At 51.7% G+C, this 25,161-nt stretch overlaps 1 protein-coding gene and 1 long non-coding RNA gene across 6 annotated transcripts in view; both read left to right on the top strand.

The window, feature by feature from the left end:
* The window catches only part of LOC119131444, a 546,859-nt gene that overhangs the window by 228,014 nt on the left and 293,684 nt on the right, over nucleotides 1-25,161 (top strand). The gene's annotated exons all lie outside the window — the stretch shown is intronic.
* The window catches only part of mapkap1 (MAPK associated protein 1), a 75,193-nt gene continuing 71,538 nt past the window's right edge, over nucleotides 21,507-25,161 (top strand). For 2 of the 5 annotated variants that reach the window (XM_037265831.1, XM_037265829.1), the window contains exon 1: nucleotides 21,509-21,692. The gene's annotated coding sequence lies outside the window, so the exon portion shown is untranslated. Of the gene's footprint in view, nucleotides 21,693-25,161 lie in introns of all 5 variants that reach the window. The other 3 variants (XM_037265835.1, XM_037265832.1, XM_037265833.1) reach the window with 2 other exon arrangements.

The raw sequence follows: 25,161 nt of genomic DNA, 5'->3' as shown, positions 1-25,161 counted from the left end.
GGTCATGAGTCCAGGGGGGTGGGGCAAGTTCGCAGGAGAGTTTGATTCCATGGGAGTGGGTGCTGGCACGTTAGAGCTGGTTCTCAATTCGTTAATGTTCCCTGACTATGTAAAGTTCTTACTCACCACTTACCATGCATTTGTTTATTTGTTTTTTAGCCACACCATGTACTTACTTACCGTTTTTCCATGTATAATGCGCCCCCATGTATAATACGCACCCTAAAAATGGCATGTTGATGCTGGAAAAAAGCCTGTACCCATGTATAATACGCACCCAAATTTTGACTCCTACTTAAGTCCGTAAACGTAAAATTATTTCAGAAAAAAGATCATCTTTGGGAACAACCGGATGTTATTCTGCCGGTCAGTATCACTGCGCATGCACTAGCAAACTCGATAGCGAAGAAATGTTTCGGATTTGTGTAGGGTACATTGTGACAGCAAACGAGCAGGTGATCGAGCAAGCGTCTGATACGAGAGCATTGTGTTCGCATGGAGCGTGTTTGAAGTGAACAGCAGAGAAGAAAGGAACAAGGCAAAGTGTTGTGAAATAAAATATTACCTGTAATACGCATTTAGGTAGAGAACTGAACTCTCGCTCTTTATATAGCTGACGTGTCTTGCGCATCCGTTCTGCGCATCTGTAATGGCGGCCTCCGTATGATATGTATAATGCGCACCCCAGATTTTAGGACAATAAATTAGTTAAATTTTGCGCATTATACATGGCAAAAAACGGTACTTCATCACATTCTTAGTTTAATCATGCGTCCAACCCAGTGACGAAGTCACAGCTGTCACGTCTCGTCCCTAGCCATTCCACTGTGTCTGTTGTCATGGTTTCTGTCTGTGTGCTCGCCCCTCTCCTCCTGTGTGCCCATGATTAGTTTGATTATTCTCACCTGCCTCTTGTTACCTGTCGTGTATATAAGTCCTGTCTGCCCCTCACGCCCCGTCGGATCATTGTTGTCTTGATGTCTTTTTGGTTCCTGTTTTTATCGTGTCTGTTTCTGTTTGCCATCCCTGTCGGTCAGTCTGTCATGTTATTAGTTTGCTAGTTCCCATCTGTTTCCCTTGATGCTTCGTTCCACTTCCCTTTTCCCTCAATAAATCCTGGTCAAAGCTGCATTTGGTCGCCCTGCTCCATCCGCTCCATGACAACTGCAGCGCGCACAAAAGGCTTCGTTTGTCTGCAGTCAGATTGGAGATGAATTTTCAGGTACCCCCCTCCTTAAAAATTACTAAACGCAAGGTGGACGTTGAGAACAGGGTGTTTCAACTGCTCAGCAATCCTTTTGCAGTTGATGTAGAAAGCGCACCACCAAATCTGCAAATTTAGTTGATTGAGCTTCAGTGCAATGACACACTGAAGGAAGAATATGAGAGCGTGGGTGCTGCTGAGTTTGCACGTTTTATCCCCGACACAATGCCCCAGTTGCACATCCAAGCTGTTCGGACGCTCACTGTGTTTGGCAGCACATACCCGTGTGAACAACTTTTCTCTTTAATGAAGCTAAACAAAACATCACACAGGAGCCGTTTTACTCATAATCACATTCACTCAATCCTGAGGATTTCTTCAGCTCGGAGCCTAACCCAGACATGAGCAAACTCCGGCCGAGCAGGCCGGATGCGGCCCGCAGGGCCGTTTAATCCGGCTCGCTAAACCTGAATAAATTGTATTATACATTGTTTTGGGTTATTTTCCCTTCAATGACTGCATTTCCCCAGTAGATAGAGAAACGCCCGCCCGCGCATTTACTCCCGGAAGCCGGGTCAGAAAGCGCGGTGCACACTCACAAGTGCGTGTGCTTACTCAGTAGTACGGACCCGGCGCACTCCGCACTCTATTTCTATCAGGGCCGAATTTCGAGTGCAGTCTGTGTGGTATGTGACTTCACGTCACAGTACACGAGTGTGGCATGACTGCCGTAAAAACAGTTCGTTGGTCGGAAAAACGTAAAGTGTGTGGGCGATGGAAAATAAACGACAGTGAGCACGGAGCCGTTGTCCGCGTGTTTCTGAACATAACATTGGCGACGAGGATGGAGCGTCCTTTCTCACCTCTTCCACCGTTTCTTGATTTTCCCGGAGAGCCACCAGTCCCTTGGTCCCACTGGCATAAGTCTTTTCAGACTTTTATTGCGGCCATCGGGCTACACGACGCTAGCGATGCGAGGCTAAGGGCGATGCTAATTCACTGCCTGGGCACCGAGGAACAACGGATTTTCCAGTCTCTCGGGCCAGCGCCGAAGTATGCCGACTGTGTTGCCTTGCTCTCCGCACAGTTCACGGCCCCACAGAGCGCCATGGTACGGCGGATCGTCTTCCGTCAGCGCCGGCAGCAGCCCGGTGAGTCGGTCCACCATTACGTCGCCAATCTCCGTGGTTTGGCCAGCCTGTGTAAATTCGGCGTCTTAGAAGAGGAGATGATTCGGGATCAGCTGGCGGAGCATACGACCGACACAAGCCTGCGTGAGAAGCTGTTCATGTCACCGGACGACACAACGCTATCTAAGGCGGTGGACATGGCCTTCCAGCTCGAGTCGGCTGCCTTGCTGGCTCGCAGCTCGGGACCAGAGCCCCTCCCACCCCACTCCGCAGGCTCAGACGGTGGCTTTAACGGCCCCGCTGTCCGAGGCTACCTCCAACGAGCTCGAGGTTAACGACGGGGGCGCCACACCACGTCAGCACTGTGGGAACTGCGGCTCTTCGTCACGCCCTACGCGCGCGCCTGCCTGTCCGGCCGTGGGACAGAGGTGCCAACGATGTGGTAGGTTAAACCATTTTTCCAGAGACGGGGTCACGGCCGAGTTACAAAAACTCTTGGACGCAGGCATCATTGAGCGGGTGGACGCATCACCATGGATCTCCAACCTGGTGGTGGCGCAGAAGAAGACAGGCGGCCTGCGCCCCTGCATCGATCTCAGGCAGGTGAACAAGGCGGTGGTTCCGGATAAGTACCCACTGCCCACAACAGAGGAGCTCTCAGCCAAGTTTCACGGCTCAGCAGTCTTCTCTAAGCTTGATCACCGCCAGGGCTACCTCCAGGTTCCCCTGCACCCAGAGAGCCGCAACCTCACCGCTTTTGTCACTCACACGGGGGTCTTCAGGTACACGCGCATGCCTTTCGGACTTAGCTCCGCCCCCAGCTGTTTCCAGAAGATCATGGCCACTATCTTCGCTGGCATCCCTGACGTGGTCGTGTACCTGGATGACATAGTGGTTCATGGAGCGTCGTCAGCCCTACACGACGACCGCCTCTCCAAGGTGCTGGATGGTCTCTCCCGCTACAACCTCACGTTGAACGCAGAGAAATGCACCTTTTCTGCGTCCACCATCACGTTCGTGGGTTTCCGTCTGACCGCTGACGGTCTCAGCCTGCTGCACTCCAATGTTGATGCCATCCTGCGCCTGCCTAAGCCCATCTGCCCGGCACAACTGTCCTCATTCCTGGGGATGACTGCGTTCTACCTGCGTTTCCTTCCCCGCTACTCCGAAACCACAGCACCGCTGCGTGCTCTCCTTAAACAGGATGCCTTGTGGTCGTGGACTCCTGCCTGCTCTGCCGCAGTCCGGCGACTGAAGGCCCAGCTCACCTCTCCTCCAGTGCTCGCCCATTTTGATCTGAGGAGCCCCACAACTGTGTGCGGTGGGTGCCGTACTGTCCCAGCTCCACGGGGAGATTGAACGTCCTGTGGTGTTTGCTTCAAGGTGCCTCACCCCGACTGAGCACAAATCCTCAGTGGGAGAGAGAGAGGCACTGGCATGTGTTTGGGCGTGCGAGAGGTGGCACATGTACCTCTATGGGCGCCACTTCACACTCCGGACCGACCACCCGGCATTGACCGCCCTCCTGACAACAACTGGATCAGGACACAAACCACGACGGCTGTACCGGTGGACGGAGAGGTTGCAGGCGTACAATTTCACCACCGTGTTTACACCTCGCAGGGACAATGTGGTGGCCGACCTGCTCTCCAGGGCCACACCCACCACCGCGCCAGGCACCACCCAAGATTGCTCGGAACCAGAGCTGATTCTGGCATTGCACGGGCCCCTCCAAATGGCTGTTTCCCTGCAGGAGCATCTGCACAGGACCCTTCGTTTGTTCAACTCCGCACGTTCATCCAGGAGGGTTGGCCGGCCAAGGTGCCGGAAGAGCTGCCGCCTTTCCACCATTTCAAAGGCGACCTCTCTTGCTGGAATGGCGACTACATTGCGAGAGGGCTATGTAACGTGATCCCTATGGCCTTGAGACCCCGCATCCTAGCCATGGTTCATGAGGGTCACCTAGGCATCGTGAGGGTTAAGCAGCTGGTCTGGTGGCCAGGCATTGACAGGGACATTGAGACGATGGACTGTTCAGCTTGCTTAGCCAGTGGCAAGACTGGCCTGCCGCCGCCTCCACCTTTACAGCCCCTGCCCTGGCCTGCATCACCTTGGTCCCACATCCAGGTGGACATCTGTGGGGAGCTTTGTGGCACCCCTCACAACCAGCGCTTTCTTATGGTGGCCTACGAACTTCACTCCAAGAGGCCTGAAGTTCTGCCTTTGGGGTCAGTAACCACCAAGGCGGTCGCCAACTTCCTCCCTGTTTGCCCGCTGAGGTGTGCCTGACACATCACCATGGATAATGGCCCCCAGTTGATCTCAGCTGACTTTGCTTCCTTCATGGAGGCGAGAGGGATCAAACATGTAAGAACGGCCCTGTATCACCCGCAAGCCGATGGGGGGGTGGAAAGGTTCAACCAAACCCTCAAGAACGGTTTGAGAGCGCACCTGGCTGATGGCCTCTCATTCACAGCGGCCTTGGAGAACACCTTACTACACTACAGGGCGACACCACACGCCACGACCAATACCTCGCCAGCCTTCCTGATGCTGGGACGTGAACTCCAGCTTTCCCTGGATCGACTACAACCTCCCAGGGAAGACACGCTGACAGCAAAAGCCCTCTCCCAGAGACATGGTGGCAGGGAACCAGCAACGCATGAAGCGGCGCTACGACAGGGTGCGCAGGGTGAGACAGCCCGCGCTTGAAGTATCGGACTGGGTCCGCATCCGTCAGCCCAACCGGTCCCACAAGCTGCTCGCTTTCTGGTCCTCACCACAGCAGATCACTGCACAGTTGGGGACGGCTACCTTCCGTCTGGCTGATGGCTCCCGGTGGCATGCTCGTCGCCTTTGACGAGTCACACCTCCATCGGCCCAGGACCAGGCAGCTGCAGCTGACTCGCGGCACGCAGACTGGTATTGGGGCCTCGCAGCCCTGCAGCCGGATAATCCAGTAGGGCACCCACCAGAGGTTGAGGCACAGGATACCGGTCTGGAACCGGAGCCCCGCCCTGTCCGGGTTCGCCAAAGGCCCTTTTACCTGAACGACTATGTGCTCGAATAGAGCATAGCCCGTCACGTGGCACAATAATCCACAGGGCTATGCAGGTAAACTGGTAGTCTACCCGGTTTACCTAGAAAGGTTGACTATGTTCCAGTCTGTTACGTTATATTGCACTGTTATGTTATATTGCACTACCTTGTTGTCGTGGGTTGGCATTCTGCGAAGGGGGGGTGAATGTGGTATGTGACTTTACGTCACAGTACACGAGTGTGGCGTGACTGCCGTAAAAACAGTTTGTTGGTCGGAAAAACGTAAAGTGTGTGGGTATTGGAAAATAAACGACAGTGCGCAAGGAGCCGTTGTCCGCGTGTTTCTGAACATAACAGTCTGTGACGTCAGCATTCTCGTAATTCGCGCACTGAGCTTTCAGATACAGTTTTGGAAACGTGGGTCCCCCTTCCCATGGGCTCACCGCCTGTGGGAGGGGCCAAAGGGGTCGGGTGCAGTGTAAACTGGGCGGCGGCCAAAGGCAGGGACCTTGGCGGTCTGATCCCCGGCTGCAGAAACTGGCTCTTGGGACATGGAATGTCACCTCTCTGGCTGGAAAGGAGCCCGAGCTGGTGTGCGAGGCAGAAAAGTTCCGACTAGACATAGTCGGACTTGCCTCCACGCACAGTTTGGGTTCCGGTACAAGCCCTCTCGAGAGGGGCTGGACTCTCTTCCACTCTGTAGTTGCCCACGGTGAGAGGCGTCGAGCAGGTGTGGGTATACTTATTGCCCCCCGGCTGGGCGCCTGCACATTGGGGTTCACCCCGGTGAACGAGAGGGTAGCCTCCCTCCGCCTTCGGGTGGGGGCACGGGTCCTGACTGTTGTCTGTGTTATGCACCGAACGGCAGCTCAGAGTACCCACCCTTCTTGGAGTCCCTGGAGGAAGTGCTGGAGAGCGCTCCTTCTGGGGGCGTCGTTCTACTGGGTGACTTCAATGCTCACGTGGGCAATGACAGTGAGACCTGGAAGGGCGTGATTGGGAGGAACGGCCCCCCCGATCTGAACCCGAGCGGTGTTCTATTGTTGGACTTCTGTGCTCGACACGGATTTTCAATAATGAACACCATGTTCAAACATAAGGGTGTCCATGTGTGCACTTGGCACCAGGACACCCTAGGCCGCAGTTCGATGATCGACTTTGTAGTCGTGTCATCGGATTTGCGGCCACATGTTTTGGACACTCGGGTGAAGAGAGGGGCGGAGCTGTCAACTGATCACCACCCGGTGGTGGGTTGGCTCCGATGGTGGGGGAAGATGCCGGTCCGACCTGGCAGACCCAAACGCTCTGTGAGGGTCTGCTGGGAACGTCTGGCAAAAGGAAGAGCTTCAACTCCCACCTCCGGCAGAGCTTTTCCCACGTCCCGGGGGAGGCGGGGGACATTGAGTCCAAGTGGACCATGTTCCGCGCCTCCATTGTTGAGGCGGCCGACCGGAGCTGTGGCCGTAAGGTCGTTGGTGCCTGTCGTGGCGGCAATCCCCGAACCTGCTGGTGGACACCGGCGGTAAGGGATTTTGGTGAATGGTCTTTGTTGCTTCGCTGGTCTTCAAAAAAACACTCGGTGGACGATGGCTGGCCCAGAGAAGGAACACTCCAGTGACACACGGCTGATTGGGAAAATATTTTATTCAACCAATGTCAGAGTGAAGTCTCCCCAAAAATTCGAGTGGCCCAACAGCAAAGATGTTAGCAGCCCCCCCTTCCTGACAGACAAGCCTATCTTATACCTGCCCAGACCGTTGATGTCATGGCTTGGAGTAACAGCTGCCGTTCGCGTCTCAGTCTACTTGTTGCTTTCGATGCCCTAAAAAGGTAATCTACCCTTCCTTGATCGGCAGCTGCTCCCTTCCATATTCTAACATCCATACATTACTGAAACTAAAGTGTCTCTGTCCAGCACAAATAGCTTATTCAAGATTCAAGATTCAAGATTCAAGAGTTTTTATTCGCCATGTTTGAGCGTGCCAAACAAGGAATTTGACTTCGGTAAAACACACCCTCTGTTCAACATATAGGTGACTAACAACACTCAGGACATGTGAATAATGGCAAAAACAGTGTAGACAAATTCAAAAGGTGTGAAGAGCAGGATGTTATTGCACAGTAATGCCTCTGAGACTCTATGAGTGGTGTGAGTTCATCAGAGCAACAGCCTGGGGGAAGAAGCTGTCTCGGTGTCTGCTGGTTTTGGCGTACCGAGCTCTATAACGCCGTCCGGAGGGGAGTAGTTCAAACAGACTGCAACCTGGGTGAGAAGGGTCTGTAGAGATGTTCCTTGCACGTTTCCTGGTCCTGGACAGGTACAAGTCTTGGATAGAAGGGAGGTTGATTCCAATGATCTTTTCTGCAGTCCTGATTGTCCGTTGCAGTCTGTGCTTGTCTTGTTTGGAGGCTGATCCAAACCAGACAGTGATGGAGGTGCAGAGGACAGACTGGATGATGGCAGTGTAGAAGGTCTTCAGAAGCTCTCGCGGCAGGTTGAACTTCTTGAGCTGTCTCAGGAAGTACAGCCTCTGCTGGGCCTTCTTCCGGACAGAGTCTATGTGGCCGGTCCATTTCAGGTCCCGAGAGATTGTGGTTCCCAGGAACTTGAAGGTGTCTGTGGAGAGAATAGTATTACTGCGGATAGTGAGGGGTAAAAGTGGTGAAGGGTCTCGCCTGAAATCCACTGTCATCTCCACGGTCTTGAGCGGGTTCAGCTCCAGATGGTTTTGGTTGCACCAGTGGACCAGCCGCTCCACCTCCTGTCTGTACGCAGTCTCATCACCGTCCTGGATCAGTCCGATGAGAGTGGTGTCGTCTGCATACTTCAGGAGCTTCACAGGAGAGTCATCTGAGGAGAAATCATTGGTGTAGAGAGAGAAGAGCAGTGGGGAGAGGACGCACCCCTGAGGGGCTCCAGTATTGGTGGTCCGGGTGTCAGATGTGATGCCCCCCAGCCTCACACGCTGTCTCCTGTTGGTCAGGAAGCTGGTGATCCACTGACAGGTGGGGGCAGGCACCGCAAGCTGGATGAGCTTCTGTTGGAGGATGTCAGGAGCGATGGTGTTGAACGCCGAGCTGAAGTCCACGAACAGGATCCTGGCGTACGTTCCTGGAGTGTCCAGGTGGTGCAGGATGTAGTGCAGTCCCATGTTGACCGCATCATCCACTGACCTGTTTGCCCGGTAGGCAAACTGGAGGGGGTCAAGCAGGGGGCCCGTGACCTCCTTCAGGTGGTTCAGCACTAACCTCTCGAAAGATTTCATGACCACAGATGTCAGTGCGACGGGTCTATAGTCATTCAAACCTGTGATGGCGGGCTTCTTGGCCACTGGAACGATGGTGGAGCTCTTGAAGCACGAGGGCACCTCACACAGCTCCAGAGAACGGTTGAAGATCCGTGCAAAGGTGGGCGCCAGCTGTTCAGCGCAGACTTTCAAGCAGGAAGGTGACACGCCGTCTGGGCCCGGTGCCTTCCTGGTCTTTTGTCTCCGGAACATCTGGCGCACTTCCTCCTCGCGGACCTGGAGTGCGGGCGCGGCCTCTGCAAGAGAGAGAGTGGGTGACAACGATGATAGAGGTGTGGACAGAGCAGTTGTGGGGAGAGGTGAGTATGTAGATTGTGCTGCAGGAAGTCCCGTTGTGTGGGAGGACCGATCAAACCTGCAGTAGAACTTATTCAGCTGGTCAGCAAGCCTTGGGCTCTCCACAGGACGGGGGGTTCGTTTCTTGTAGCCCGTGATGCTCTGCAGACCTTTCCACACTGTTGAGGGATCAGGATTGGCAGAGAGGTGTCTCTTCAGGTTCTCCCCGTAACACCTCTTGGCTTTCCTGACCTCTCGGTTCAGTGTGTTTCTGGTCTGCCTGAACAGGTCGCGGTCGCCGCTCCTGAAGGCCTCCTCCTTGACTTTGCGCAACCTCCTGAGGTTCGGTGTAAACCAAGGTTTGTCGTTGTTGTACGTGCAGAAGGTCTTAGTCTGCACACACAGATCCTCACAAAAACTGATGTATGATGTGACAGTGTCAGTGAGTTCATGCAAGTCTGAAGTTGCAGCTTCGAAAGCTCCCCAATCGGTGCAGTCAAAGCAGGCTTGGAGGTCCTGCCTTGACTCCACTGTCCACTTCCTCACAGTCCTCACCACAGGCTTAGAAGTTTTTAGTTTCTGCCTGTAGGCCGGGATCAGATGAACTAGACAGTGGTCCGAGAGTCCTAAAGCTGCACGAGCCGCAGAGTGGTATGCATCCTTGATCACGGTGTAGCAGTGGTCCAGAGTCTGTGCCCCTCTGGTGGGACACGTTACGTGCTGTTTGTATCTGGGGAGTTCGTGTGCGAGGTTCGCCCTGTTAAGATCACCCAGAACAATGATTAGTGAGTTTGGTAGAAGTTTCTCCATGTCTGTTACCTGGTCAGCCAGCATCTGCGTGGCTTCACTCGCACGTGCGTGTGGTGGGATGTAAACAGCCGCCATGACGATCGAGGAGAACTCCCGTGGTGAATAGAACGGCCGGCAGTTTATGAAAAGTGTTTCTAGGAGAGGGCTGCAAAACTCTTTCAACACCGTGACATCAGTACACCAACGTTCATTAATGTAGAAACAGAGACCACCTCCCTTTGATTTTCCGGAGAGCTCCGCGCTGCGATCTGCTCGCGTTAGCCTGAAGCCCGCTAGCTCCACGGCGTGGTGGGGCGTTCGTTCGCTGAGCCACGTTTCCACAAAGCACAGCGCGGCGGATCTGCTGAAGTCCGTGTTCCTTGAAGTGAGGAGCAGCAGTTCGTCCATCTTGTTCGCCAGGGAGCGGACATTCGCCAGATGAATTGACGGTAGGGCAGAACGGAACCCTCTCTGCCTCAGCCTTACGAGTGCTCCCGCTCGTTTTCCGCGCCGCCGTCGTCGTGCTAGCTTGTACAGCACCGCCGCTCCGGCTAGAATCTCCGACAAACAGTCTGAATCGAAGAGAACAGGAGAGAAAATACCAGAAGAAGACTGTCCGATGTTTAACAGCGCTTCTCTAGTAAAAGTGATCCGGGATGGACAGCAGAGGACACAGAAAACACACAAAATAAGACAAATAAACAGAGAGCGACTCACCGTGGCTGCCATCCGCGGCGCCATCATGGCAATACCACTGCTGCTGGTTGGCCTTCTAAGGCAACATACAGAGACACATGCAGGCCAAAATTTACCACAGGATGCCGTCAAGCTGAAGAAGGAGTCCTATCGGGCCGTTTTGGCCTGCGGGACTCCGGAGGCAGCTGACAGGTACCGGATGGCCAAGCGGAACACGGCTTCGGCGGTTGCTGAGGCAAAAACCCGGGCATGGGAGGAGTTTGGCGAGGCCATGGCGAATGACTTCCGGACGGCTTCGAGGAAATTCTGGTCCACCATCCGGCGTCTTAGGAGGGGGAAGCAGTGCAACGTCAACACTGTTTACAGTGGGGATGGCGTGCTGCTGACCTCGACTCGGGACGTCGTGAGTCGGTGGGGCGAATACTTCGAAGACCTCCTCAATTCCACCTACACGCCTTCCATTGTGGAAGCAGGGCCTGGGGACTCTGAGGCGGACTCTCCAATCTCTGGGGTTGAAGTCACTGAGGTAGTTAAAAAACTCCTCGGTGGCAAGGCCCCGGGGGCGGATGAGATCCGCCCGGAGTTCTTAAGGGCTCTGGATGTTGTGGGGCTGTCATGGCTGACACGCCTCTACAACATTGCGTGGACATCAGGGACAGTGCCTCTGGATTGGCAGACTGGGGTGGTGGTTCCCCTCTTTAAGAAGGGGGACCGGAGGGTGTGTTCCAATTACAGGGGAATCACACTCCTCAGCCTCCCTGGTAAGGTCTATTCAGGGGTTCTGGAGAGGCGGGTCCGTCGGGAGGTCGAACCTCGGATTCAGGAGGAACAGTGTGGCTTTCGTCCTGGCCGTTGAACGGTGGACCAGCTCTCACTGGAGCGGTTCGCAGCCGAGTGTGAAGCGGTCGGGATGAGGGTCAGCACCTCCAAATCCGAGTCCATGGTCCTCGATCGGAAAAGGGTGGAATGCCCTCTCCGGATCGGGGATGAGATCCTAACCCAAGTGGAGGCGTTTAAGTATCTTCATTGGAATTAGTAAATACTAAATTAGTACTTTATTTAGATGTATTCTTTCACTGATTCTTCAAGATGATGTATTCGGTCAGAATGTTTGCCGTTTGATGTGATTTCACCTCATTAGATAAACATCTTTCATAAGTGTGACCTGCAGGCGCTGAAGTGATGGAAACTGTTATTAATAATAACAGTCTTATTTCATGAGAATCACTGATAGTAGTTTTTCGGTGCAATAGATTTTTAATGCTGTTAATAAAATGCATTTGTTTCCAAAAAGCGTTTTTTGAATATCCATGCTTTACTTCTCTACTACAGGCCAAAACCATTTATGCAATGACCTTTACATGTCATTTATATTACTGTCATTTATATTACTTCACACAAACACTACATCCATCTGCTCCTGGTTCGGCTCCCCGGTCAAAATTTAGAACCCAATTCGGCTCGCAAGTCAAAACGTTTGCCCACCCCTGGTATAGGGGGTTGGCTCGGATGGTTATGCTCTTTTCGTCCCCGGGTGTCGGTCAGAACACAGGAGGGAAGACGTGGTTCAGTTTTTATTGCTTTACTGAATTATTGGTAAAAAAGTAACAGGCCCTGTGGCTCATAGGGACATACAGGCAAACTGGCAAAAGGGTATAGGTGTGTGTCGTGTAGACGGGTGAGTCTTTTGGTGTGTGAATGTGATTCTTGTGTGTGTGATTATTGTATGAAGGGTGTGTGGGGTGTGCGTGTGTGTGTGTGCGTGTGTGTGCGCGTGGGTTTGTGTGTGTGCGTGTGTGTGTGTGTGGTTCTGCAACAGACAGAAATACAGCACGTCACACAACACGAGTCACAACACTAGTAGATGGCACACATTACATAAACTAATTGCGCGTAACGGTTCCGCTATACTAAATAACCATAAATGAAATACTCTCAGCAACACACCAAACATAAGTCATTGAGACAACAAAATACATTTGCTGGCGACCGTTAGTTGCCGTGCCGCTGTGTAACGGGTACTCTTACGATGCGAGGCAAACTTAAAGGAGCGCGCCGGAGCTGTCAATCAAACGGCGCGCACACGAAGCAAACCTCGATCGGACAAACGGCACAACAGTGGACAGTAGTAACAATGAAATGTATATACTCACTTTTTGTCAAAGACGCACACGATCACAGCAACATTCTCAGTCGATATCCGCAACCTTTAACTTACCGCTGCGCACAAGTGAATGGGTATAATGTCTAGACCCCGAATGTAAGACGACCCCCACTTTTGGTTTGCCCATCCCTGGCCTAACCCCAAACATTGATGAACTTGTACAAAAGATGAGACACCACCAACTATCAGGCTCAGCCTCAGACAAGTGAGCATCACAAAGCAGTGACGTATTTTTCCAGTTTTTTAGTCAGTTAAATTTGTACATTTTCTTGTACAAGACGTGATTTTTGTCAAGATCTGTCACAGTTTGTTTCCTTGTTTTAAAGTCTTAGTTTCAGTTCGCGTGTCTGTGTCCTCAGCCCTCCCCTCCTGTGTCTGCTCACAATCTATGTAATCGCCGTCACCTGCCTCTCGTTACCTGGCATGTATTTAAGTCTTGTCTGCGTGTCACTCCCTGTCGGATTGTTCTCGTCTCTCGTCTTTTTGTTTCTAGTCTCCAGTCTGTTCTGTTCTAGTCTTTCTGTTCAGTTATTCATATCCCTAGTCGAGCATCTATAGTTTGTCTTTTGAGTTCTTCAATAAACCCTGATCCAAGCTGCATTTGGTCGCCCAGCTCCATTCACTTCCTGACAGAACAATCCGACCAATTCAGCGACCAGCGCTTGGACCAACTGTTGTCGGCTCCTGACACTGCTGCATGGTCGCCACAGTGCTGGGCTCCAACGGCGCAAGACGCACGGCTGCCCCCCAACCCAGTCCCGATGGCGCGGATGCTGTGGCCGCCACCAGTTCTGGCGGCGTGGATCCACCGGCCGTCACCCAGTCGGCCTTCGGCGGCGTGTGACGTGCGGCCGCCACCCTGACCCAGTTCCGACGGCGCGGATACTGCGGCCGCCACCAGTTCCGGCGGCGCGGATCCAGCGGCCGTCACCCAGTCTGCTTTCAGCGGCGCAAGATGCACGGACGCCCCCCGACCCAGTTCCGACGGCGCGGATGCACCCAGTCGGCCTTCGGCGGCGTGTGACGTTCGGCCGCCTCCCCGTTCCCTCCCGCCCCTTGTTGGACAGTTTGGGTTTTTTTCTTTTTGGGACGTCGGGAGCTATCCCTTGAGGGGGGCACTGTCAAGATCTGTCAGTTTGTTTCCTTGTTTTAAAGTCTTAGTTTCGGTTCGGGTGTCTGTGTGCTCGACCCTCCCCTCCTGTGTCTGCTCACAATCTATATGTAATCGCCGTCACCTGCCTCTCGTTACCTGTCATGTATTTAAGTCCTGTCTGCGTGTCACTCCCTGTCGGATTGTTCTCGTCTCTCGTCTCATGTCTTCTTGTTTCTAGTCTCCAGTCTGTTCTGTTCTAGTCTTTCTGTTCAGTTATTCACATCCCTAGTCGAGCATCTATAGTTTGTCTTTTGAGTTCTTCAATAAACCCTGGTCCAAGCTGCATTTGGTCGCCCAGCTCCATTCACTTCCTGACAGAACAATCCGACCAATTCAGCGACCAGCGCTTGGACCAACTGTTGTCGGCTCCTGACACTGCTGCATGGTCGCCACAGTGCTAGGCTCCAACGGCGCAAGACGCACGGCTGCCCCCCAACCCAGTCCCGACGGCGCGGATGCTGTGGCCGCCACCAGTTCCGGCAGCGTAGATCCACCGGCCTTCACCCAGTCGGCCTTCAGCGGCGTGTGACGTGCGGCCGCCACCCTGACCCAGTTCCGACGGCGCGGATGCTGCGGCCGCCACCAGTTCCGGCGGCGCGGATCCAGCGGTCGTCACCCAGTCTGCTTTCAGCGGCGCAAGACGCACGGACGCCCCCCGACCCAGTTCCGACGGCGCGGATGCACCCAGTCGGCCTTCGGCGGCGCGTGACGTGCGGCCGCCTCCCCGTTCCCTCCCGACCCTTGTTGGACAGTTTGGTTTTTTTTCTTTTTGGGACGTTGGGAGCTATCCCTTGAGGGGGGCACTGTCAAGATCTGTCAGTTTGTTTCCTTGTTTTAAAGTCTTAGTTTCGGTTCGGGTGTCTGTGTGCTCGACCCTCCCCTCCTGTGTCTGCTCACAATCTATATGTAATCGCCGTCACCTGCCTCTCGTTACCTGTCATGTATATAAGTCCTGTCTGCGTGTCACTCCCTGTCGGATTGTTCTCGTCTCTCGTCTCATGTCTTCTTGTTTCTAGTCTCCAGTCTGTTCTGTTCTAGTCTTTCTATTCAGTTATTCACGTCACTAGTCGAGCATCTATAGTTTGTCTTTTGAATTCTTCAATAAACCCTGGTCCAAGCTGCATTTGGTTGCCCAGCTCCATTCACTTTCTGTTTTGGGTTAGCGTCAGGAAGGGCATCCGGCTGTAAAAAGTTTTGCTCCAAAAATTCTCAGTATGGCTAGAGACGGCCATATCGAGAACCCAGTCCAACCCAGCGGTGCCTGGAAAGCGGACTTTAAAACGATGATGATGATGATGATGATGTGTGCCATATAGTAAGTTTGTATTTTATTTATTCGTATTTATTTTTCAGTTGAATTGATTCAAGGAAAATTGCAGATGAGAAAAGATACAAATAATTAGATTTTTTTATTTTCTTATTTTACTATTTAAAGCAGTGATCGGTAGCATCATAGAGCAGCACAGTAATGCATTTTCAGTTTATAATGCATGCACTTTCATTGATGTATTTATCTTGTTATTAAGTTTATTATAATCCATCCATCTTCTTCCGCTTATCCGGGGTCGGGTCGCGGGGGCAGCAGCTTCAGGAGCGACTCCCAGACTTCCCTCTCCCCAGCCACTGTTTTGGGTTAGCGTCAGGAAGGGCATCCGGCTGTAAAAAGTTTTGCTCCAAAAATTCTCAGTATGGCTAGAGACGGCCATATCGAGAACCCAGTCCAACCCAGCGGTGCCTGGAAAGCGGACTTTAAAACGATGATGATGATGATGATGATGTGTGCCATATAGTAAGTTTGTATTTTATTTATTCGTATTTATTTTTCAGTTGAATTGATTCAAGGAAAATTGCAGATGAGAAAAGATACAAATAATTAGATTTTTTTATTTTCATATTTTACTATTTAAAGCAGTGATCGGTAGCATCATAGAGCAGCACAGTAATGCATTTTCAGTTTATAATGCATGCACTTTCATTGATGTATTTATCTTGTTATTAAGTTTATTATAATCCATCCATCTTCTTCCGCTTATCCGGGGTCGGGTCGCGGGGGCAGCAGCTTCAGGAGCGACTCCCAGACTTCCCTCTCCCCAGCCACTGTTTTGGGTTAGCGTCAGGAAGGGCATCCGGCTGTAAAAAGTTTTGCTCCAAAAATTCTCAGTATGGCTAGAGACGGCCATATCGAGAACCCAGTCCAACCCAGCGGTGCCTGGAAAGCGGACTTTAAAACGATGATGATGATGATGATGATGTGTGCCATATAGTAAGTTTGTATTTTATTTATTCGTATTTATTTTTCAGTTGAATTGATTCAAGGAAAATTGCAGATGAGAAAAGATACAAATAATTAGATTTTTTTATTTTCTTATTTTACTATTTAAAGCAGTGATCGGTAGCATCATAGAGCAGCACAGTAATGCATTTTCAGTTTATAATGCATGCACTTTCATTGATGTATTTATCTTGTTATTAAGTTTATTATAATCCATCCATCCATCCATCTTCTTCCGCTTATCCGGGGTCGGGTCGCGGGGGCAGCAGCTTCAGGAGCGACTCCCAGACTTCCCTCTCCCCAGCCACTTCATCCAGCTCATCCCGGGGGATCCCAAGGCGTTCCCAGGCCAGCTGAGAGCCACCTGAAGCGGCCACATCACATCCCACAGTCCGCAGCAGCTTCACCCTCACAGTGAAGGAGCACGAGGTGAGGCGCATGCTGCGGACCATCAACTCGAGGAAGGCTGCGGGTCCTGACGGCGTCACTGGGCGTGTCCTGAAGGACTGCGCAGATCAGCTGGCTGGAGTCTTCACAAAGATTTTCAACGTCCCTTACCGAGTCCACCGTCCCATCCTGTTTAAAATCCTCCACTATAGTCCCCCTGCCCAAGAAACGCCACATCACCAGCCTTAATGACTACCGGCCAGTCGCACTCAACCCGGTGGTGATGAAGTGCTTTGAAAAGCTGGTACGGGGTCACATCACAGCACTCCTGTTCAGAGGTTTTGACCCCCACCAGTTTGCCTACAGGGCGAATAGATCCACAGAGGACGCAGTAGCTACAGCCCTCCACGCTGCACTGTCCCACCTGGAGCAGCCGGGGAGCTATGTGCGGATGCTCTTCGTGGATTTTAGCTCTGCTTTTAACACCATCCTCCCCCACAGACTGGTGGACATACTGGGGGGCCTGGGACTTCCACATAATACTTGCAGGTGGATTAAGATCTTCCTGACGGGTCGCAGCCAGAGGGTGAGAGTGGGCCGTCATACATCCACACCTCTCAGTCTTGGTACCGGCTCCCCACAGGGCTGCGTACTGAGCCCACTGCTTTACACGCTCTACACACATACATGCACCCCCGCCCACCGCAGCAACACCATCGTGAAATTTGCGGATGACACAACCGCGGTGGGGCTCATCTCAAAGGGGGATGAGTCTGCCTACAGGGACGAAGTGGTGCAGCTATCGGAGTGGTGCGGAGAGAACAATCTGCTCCTAAACACGGCTAAAACCCAAGAACTGGTCATTGATTTTAGGAGGAAAAATAAAACGGACATTCCACCAGTTATCATCAACGGGGTCTGTGTGGAGAGGGTGTCCTCCTTCCGCTACCTGGGAGTCCACATCGAGGAGGACTTCACCTGAGGCGTGAACACCTCTGAGATGCTTAAAAAGGCCCAGCAGAGACTCTACTTCCTAAGGGTGCTGAGGAGGCACAGCATTACACAAAGACTGCTGGTGTCCTTCTATCGCTGCTCCATAGAAAGCACTTTAACGTACTGTATATGTGTTTGGTACTCCAGCTGCACTGCTGCTCAGAGGAAAAAGCTCCAAGGGGTCATCAACACAGCACAGAAGATCATTGGCTGCCCTCTCCCCACACTGGAAGACCTACACAGAACCCGCTGTCTCAAAAAAACACAGAACATTGTGAAGGACACTTCCCACCCTGGCCACTCCCTTTTCGAACTGTTGCCATCAGGCAGACGCTACAGATCAATTAGGTCAATGACTAGCAGATTCGCCAACAGTTTTTACCCTACAGCGGTAGTCACATTGAATGCCGCTAAAAGAAAATGATTATGTCTGTGTATGTTCTTCTGTGGGTTTTTAGCTTGTATTTTTTTATCTTTTTATTCTATTTATTCTATTTTTTAATTTTTTATTTCATGCACTGATCGGTTGGCACTTTTTAAATTTCGTTGTACATGTGTGACAATGACAATAAAGATCTATTCTATTCTTCTATTCTATTCTAGTCTCTCCAGCGCGTCCTGGGTCGTCCCCGGGTTCTCCTACCGGTGGGACATGCCCGGAACACCTCCCCAGGGAGATGTCCAGGAGGCATCCTGATGAGATGCCCGAGCCACCTCATCTGGCTCCTCTCAACGTGGAGGAGTAGCGACTCTACTCCGAGTCTCTCCCGGATGACCGAGTTTCTCACCCTATCTCTAAGGGAGAGCCCGGACATCCTGCGGAGAAAACTCATTTCGGCCACCTGTATCCGGGATCTCGTTCTTTCGGTCACGACCCATAGCTCGTGACCATAGGTGAGGGTAGGAGCGTAAATCGACCGGTAAATTGAGAGCTTTGCCTTTTGGCTCAGCTCTCTCTTTACCACGACGGACCGGTACAGAGTCCGCATTACTGTCGACGCTGCACCGATCCGCCTGTCGATCTCGCGCTCCATCCTCCCCTCACTCGTGAACAAGACCCCAAGATACTTAAACTCCTCCACTTGGGGCAGGATCTTATCCCCGATCCGGAGAGGGCATTCCACCCTTTTCCGATCGAGGACCATGGATTTGGAGGTGCTGACCCTCATCCCAACCGCTTCACACTCGGCTGCGAACCGCTCCAGTGAGAGCTGGTCCACCGTTCAACGGCCAGGACGAAAGCCACACTGCTCCTCCTGAATCCGAGGTTCGACCTCCCGACGGACCCGCCTCTCCAGAACCCCTGAATAGACCTTACCAGGGAGGCTGAGGAGTGTGATTCCCCTGTAATTGGAACACACCCTCCGGTCCCCCTTCTTAAAGAGGGGAACCACCACCCCAGTCTGCCAATCCAGAGGCACTGTCCCCGATGTCCACGCAATGTTGTAGAGGCGTGTCAGCCATGACAGCCCCACAACATTCAGAGCCCTTAAGTACTCCGGGCGGATCTCATCCACCCCCGGGGCCTTACCACCGAGGAGTTTTTTAACTACCTCAGTGACTTCGACCCCAGAGATTGGAGAGTCCGCCTCAGAGTCTCCAGGCCCTGCTTCCACAATGGAAGGCGTGTAGGTGGAATTGAGGAGGTCTTCGAAGTATTCTCCCGACCGACTCGCAAGGTCCCAAGTCAAGGTCAGCAGCACGACATCCCCACTGTAAACAGTGTTGACGTTGCGCTGCTTCCCCCTCCTGAGACACCGGATGGTGGACCAGAATTTCCTCGAAGCTGTCCAGAAGTCATTCTCCATGGCCTCGCCAAACTCCTCCCACGCCCAGGTTTTTGCCTCACCAACCGCCGAAGCCGCGTTCCGCTTGGCCATCCGGTACCTGTCAGCTGCCTCCGGAGTCCTGCAGGCCAAAACGGCCCGATAGGACTCCTTCTTCAGCTTGACGGCATCCCTTACCGCCGGTGTCCACCAGCGGGTTCGGGGATTGCCGCCACGACAGGCACCAATGACCTTACGGCCACAGCTCCGGTCGGCCGCCTCAACAATGGAGGCGCGGAACGAGGTCCACTCGGACTCAATGTCCCCCGCCTCCCCCGGGACGTGGGAAAAGCTCTGCCGGAGGTGGGAGTTGAAGCTCTTCCTGACAGGGGATTCCGCCAGACGTTCCCAGCAGACCCTCACAGAGCGTTTGGGTCTGCCAGGTCGGACCGGCATCTTCCCCCACCATCGGAGCCAACCCACCACCAGGTGGTGATCAGTAGACAGCTCCGCCCCTCTCTTCGCCCGAGTGTCCAAAACATGCGGCCGCAAATCCGATGACACGACTACAAAGTCGATCATCGAACTGCGGCCTAGGGTGTCCTGGTGCCAAGTGCACACATGGACACCCTTATGTTTGAACATGGTGTTCATTATAGAAAATCCGTGTCGAGCACAGAAGTCCAATAATAGAACACCACTCGGGTTCAGATCGGGGGGGCCGTTCCTCCCAATCACGCCCTTCCAGGTCTCACTGTCATTGCCCACGTGAGCATTGAAGTCACCCAGTAGAACGATGGAGTCCCCAGAAGGAGCGCTCTCCAGCACTTCCTCCAGGGACCCCAAGAAGTGTGGGTACTCTGAGTTGCCGTTTGGTGCATAGACACAAACAACAGTCAGGACCCGTCCCCCCACCCGAAGGCGTAGGGAGGCTACCCTCTCGTTCACCGGGGTGAACCCCAATATGCAGGCGCCCAGCCGGGGGGCAATAAGTATACCCACACCTGCTCGATGCTTCTCACCGTGGGCAACTCCAGAGTGGAAGAGAGTCCAGCCCCTCTCGAGAGGGCTTGTACCGGAACCCAAACTGTGTGTGGAGGCAAGTCCGACTATGTGTAGTCGGAACTTTTCTGCCTCGCACACCAGCTCGGGCTCCTTTCCAGTCAGAGAGGTGACATTCCATGTCCCAAGAGCCAGCTTCTGCAGCCGGGGATCAGACCAGGTGGTGAGCCCATGGGAAGGGGGACCCACGTTTCCTTTTCGGGCTGTGCCTGGCCGGGCCCCATGGGCGAAGGCCCGGCCACCAGACGCTCGCCTTCGAGCCCCGCCTCCAGGCCTGGCTCCAGAGGGGGGCCCCGGTTACCCGCGTCCGGGCGAGGGAAAACGAAATCCATTTATGTTTTTCTTCATAAGGGGCTTGTGTGAGCCGTGCTTTGTCTGGCCCCTCACCTAGGACCCGTTTGCCATGGGTGACCCTACCAGGGGCATGAAGCCCCAGACAACATGGCTCCTAGTATCATAGGGACACGCAAACCCCTCCACCACGATAAGGTGACGACTCACGGAGGGGGTTTATTATAATATAAAGGTTTATTAATAATAATGATATTAATATTTTGTTTTAGAAAACAATGTGTTGGGTCTTTGTTCAAAAGGCTGTGTTCATTTCAATATGATTTAATAAGCATTTAACCAGTCCGGCCCTCGGCTTGTAGCAAATTTGTTTTTTTGGCCGTCGGTGTATTTGACTTTGACATCCCTGCGGCTAGACCCAACAATGCAGAGGAGCTGAAGGCGACGGTCAGAGCAACCTGGGCTCTCATAACACATGAGCAGTGCCACAGACTGATCGACTCCATACCACGCCACATTAATGCAGTAATTGAGGCAAAAGGAGCCCTGACCAAGTATTGAGTGCTGTACATACATAGAGTTAGGCAACATTTTGATGTAACAAGTAATGTTCTAATTCTTTGAGATACTGTATTCTAATTTTTTGAGATACCGAAGTTGGAGTTGTCATTAGTTGTCACTAATACATTTCAAAATTAAAAGAAAGGAACATTTAAAATACATCAGTCTGTGTGAAATGCATGAATGTACAAGTTTCACTTTTTGAATGTAATTACTGAAATAATTCTAATTTACTGGCCATCACCTGTATGTGTTTGCACTATTAATGGGTGGAAGGATAGATATTACAGTATTTTTATTCTCCGTGTTTCGATGTGAATGACGCGTATGCCGAAAACACAAGTGCATCCTGACTAATTTATTTGTGATTCCTCTGTTAGTGACCGTTATCCACACTCCGGAACTGAAAGTGGCAGTAGTGCGCCGGAAAGCAAGCTGCAAAACATGAGAAAAGAAGACGTAAACGGAAAGCAGTAATGTCGTTTATGTGACCATCGGAGCGTTACTTTATTTATACGTCAGATTCACTTGGAATATTTTATTCACAATGTTCAAATGAATTCTGAGCGGCCGCTGTAATAGTGGGGCGCGATCAAACCAGGTAATGTTTAAATATATTACTTAGAATAGGGTGAATTGGTGCATTTATCGTTTCTTGTTTACAATGTAGATGTGGTTTAGCACGTTTAAACGACGCTTCGCGTCATCTAACTTCAAACGGAACTTCCTTGTGTTAAAAAAAAAAAAGAAAGGACTATTGTATAAAACCGTCTTGGTCGACACGAACGTATCCTTGTCGATGTTCACGTAAGAGGAACCAAGTGCGACCTTTCAACGTTTTCACGTCAAATGTCGAATCGTGGTTCACCTAAACACGAGCGTGCTAGTTAGTACCCCGACGTGCAAGTAAGTACCCGATGTGGCTAGGGTTGCTTTATAGTCACTACCGGCCATAGACATCCCAAGTTCCAAAAACTCCTTTCAGGGAAATGCTTATTTTATTGTTATTATTATTGTTGCTCGCAGTAATAGTTGCAGACGCCCCAATTCCAAAAAATCATTTCAGGTAGATGCTTACTGACCACCTAACCTCGCAATTTCCCTGCCACTTCAAGGTCATCATTGAATTTGTTAATCTTACAAATTTTACAATTTGTTAATCAGGTTCACAAGAGTTTGGTGAGGCATCTGACACTTGACTTCTGTTTTGATATGACACTCCAAACTGAATGCTTCCTCAGATCACAATTGGAATTGGGTAGAACCACCAACAGCTTTTCTGCAGAAAAGAACTGAGATTGAGCAGCCTTACTTTGCTGCAGGAACTGTAAGAGCTCTTAGCTTACAGTTACAGTCCCTATTATGGTGTGGTCCCTAAAGAATAAAGCCTATAAATTATAAATTAGGCCTATCATTTCTACATATTTTGTACAATTAATTTACCCTTAGTTAATTTAGCCTACATCTATTAATATACAGTCAGACCTCTACATATGATTTAATTGTTCCGGAGCCTGCTTCGTATGTGAAATGGTCGTATTTTGGATCAAATATTCCCATATGAATACACTGGAATTTGTTTGATTCGTTCCACAGCCAAAAGAACAATGATAATTCCCTAATTCCCTTGATGTTTTCAAGATGGCGGCGCCCCAGTTGGCCGCGGCCGCTACGAGTCTCAACAACCGACGAGTATTTTCACAAAATATGTCGCCTAGGACACTACAAACAACACAAAGTTTAGTTTATCCATCCAGTAGATTAGTGTATGATCGCCAGCGCCTGCTGGAGGTACGGTCATCAAGTGTTTTCGGACTCGTAGCCACAACTACCCTAGTCTATTTGCGTAGCCTCGGAGTGCTTAGGGCGCTAGCCCCAGAAGCTCACGATGCAGCGGGCTCGCCGGGCAGCACACGCCGGAGGAGGAGTAAGCGTAGGCGGTGTGACCGGCGGCGAAAGCGCGGCTGTCGAGGTGGGCTAACGGCTAAGCTTAAAGCTAACCCCTACAAACCGCCGCTCCCATCCATCTTCCTCTCCAACGTCCGCTCACTGGATAATAAAATGGACCATCTACAACTGGAACTCTCTTCAAAGAGGGAAGTTAGAAACAGCTGCGCTCTCATCCTGACGGAGACATGGCTGAACTCATCAATACCGGACAACGCCGTTAGCCTGGAGGGGCTCGCTACATTCCGCGCCGACAGAAACAGCGAGCTAAGCGGTAAATCCCGAGGAGGTGGGCTGTGTGTCTACATCAACAACAACTGGTGCAAAAATGCTAGATCTGTCGCCAGCTTCTGCTCTTCGGACATCGAGCTTTTGACTGTTAACTGCAGACCCTTCTACCTGCCCAGAGAGTTTACTGTTGTTAGCATCACGGCTGTGTACGTGCCTCCTAGCGCTAATACTAAAGAGGCCATGAGGGTTCTCTATCGGACAATCAGTGAGCTGCAATCCACGCACGCAGAGGGGGTTTTCATCATTGCTGGGGACTTCAACCAGGCTAGCATGAAGACTATTCTCCCTCATTTTTACCAACACGTGGATTTTCCAACTCGGGGAGAGAACACTCTGGACTTGGTCTACACCAATATAAAGGATGCATTCAGAGCAGCCCCCCGCCCCCACCTCGGCTCTTCAGACCACCTATCTGTTATGCTAATCCCTGCATACAGGCCCCTGCTGATCAGAGCAAAACCCACAGTGAAGCAGGTGAGGGTGTGGTCTGAGGGGGCCATGGAGGCACTCCAGGACTGCTTTGAGTGCTCTGACTGGGACATGTTCAAATCAGCAGCAACATATGACAATCAGATCGACATTGATGAGTACGCCATGACTGTGTCAGCCTACATCAACAAATGCTCCGAGGACGTCAGCACCACTAAGAACATCATCACCCGAGCCAACCAACGACCCTGGATGACTGAGGATGTACGTCATACGCTACGAGCACGGAACTCAGCCTTCAAGTCTGGCGACAAGGAGGCACTGAGGACAGCGAGAGCCAACTTGAACCGTGCCATCAGGCTAGCGAAGCGAAGCCACAGTCGAAAAATTCAGGACTTTTTCCACGACGCCAATAACACCAGGAGTATGTGGCAAGGCATACGGGCGATCACGGACTACAACTTACCCTCCCCCCCGGTGGGTGAGGTTGATGCTGACTTCCTAAATGGTCTAAATCAGTGGTCCCCAACCACCGGGCCGCGGACCGGTACCGGTCCGTGGGTCACTTGGTACCGGGCCGCCAAGCCGCACAGAAAAAAAAAATTTTTTTTATCGACGATGAATTAATTCAGGTCAAGACACTCGTCCCGGTCACGTGACATGTTTCCCCAGTCGAGCCCGCACAGCTAATATGTGGCGACAGGCTAACTAACCAGGCAATGAAGCATTCAAAACTGCTTCAACACATGGAGACCAAGCATCCTGCAATAAAAGACAAACCTGAATTACTTCGGGTGTCATTGTCTCCGATTACGTCTAGATGGGACCGGCTCGTTTCTGAGAAACAAACTCAGTGCTCCCACTAATTCAACGTAATGGTGAGTTTTATTTTTGTCATTTGTACTTGTTTTTATGTCAGTCGTATCATTTTATTTCATCGTATTTATATATTTATTATAAATGTATTATTTATTTATTTATTTATTTATATAAATATATTATTTATTTATATAAATGCCGGTCCGCGAAAATATTTCTGACATGTAACCGGTCCGTGGCGCAAAAAAGGTTGGGGACCACTGGTCTAAATAACTTCTTTGGGCGTTTTGAGGCACTAAACAGCACTCCTGCAGTTAAAACTGTTCCCCACCAGGAAGAGGAGGCCCTCTGCCTTGACTCAGCCGACGTGTGGAAGACTCTGAGAAGAGTCAACCCACGTAAGGCCCCAGGCCCCGACAACATACCTGGGCGGGTGTTCAAGGAATGTGCAGGCCAGCTGGCTGGTGTCATCACAGACATTTTTAACATCTCGCTGGACCAAGCCAAAGTGCCTCCATCATTCCGGTGCCGAAGAAACCTCAAATCACCTCATTGAATGACTACAGACCTGTGGCACTGACTCC

The sequence above is a fragment of the Syngnathus acus genome, chromosome 12 (genome assembly GCF_901709675.1).
Source record: "Syngnathus acus chromosome 12, fSynAcu1.2, whole genome shotgun sequence".
Taxonomy (NCBI): domain Eukaryota; kingdom Metazoa; phylum Chordata; class Actinopteri; order Syngnathiformes; family Syngnathidae; genus Syngnathus; species Syngnathus acus.
This window is presented reverse-complemented; position numbering and strand designations above follow the sequence as displayed.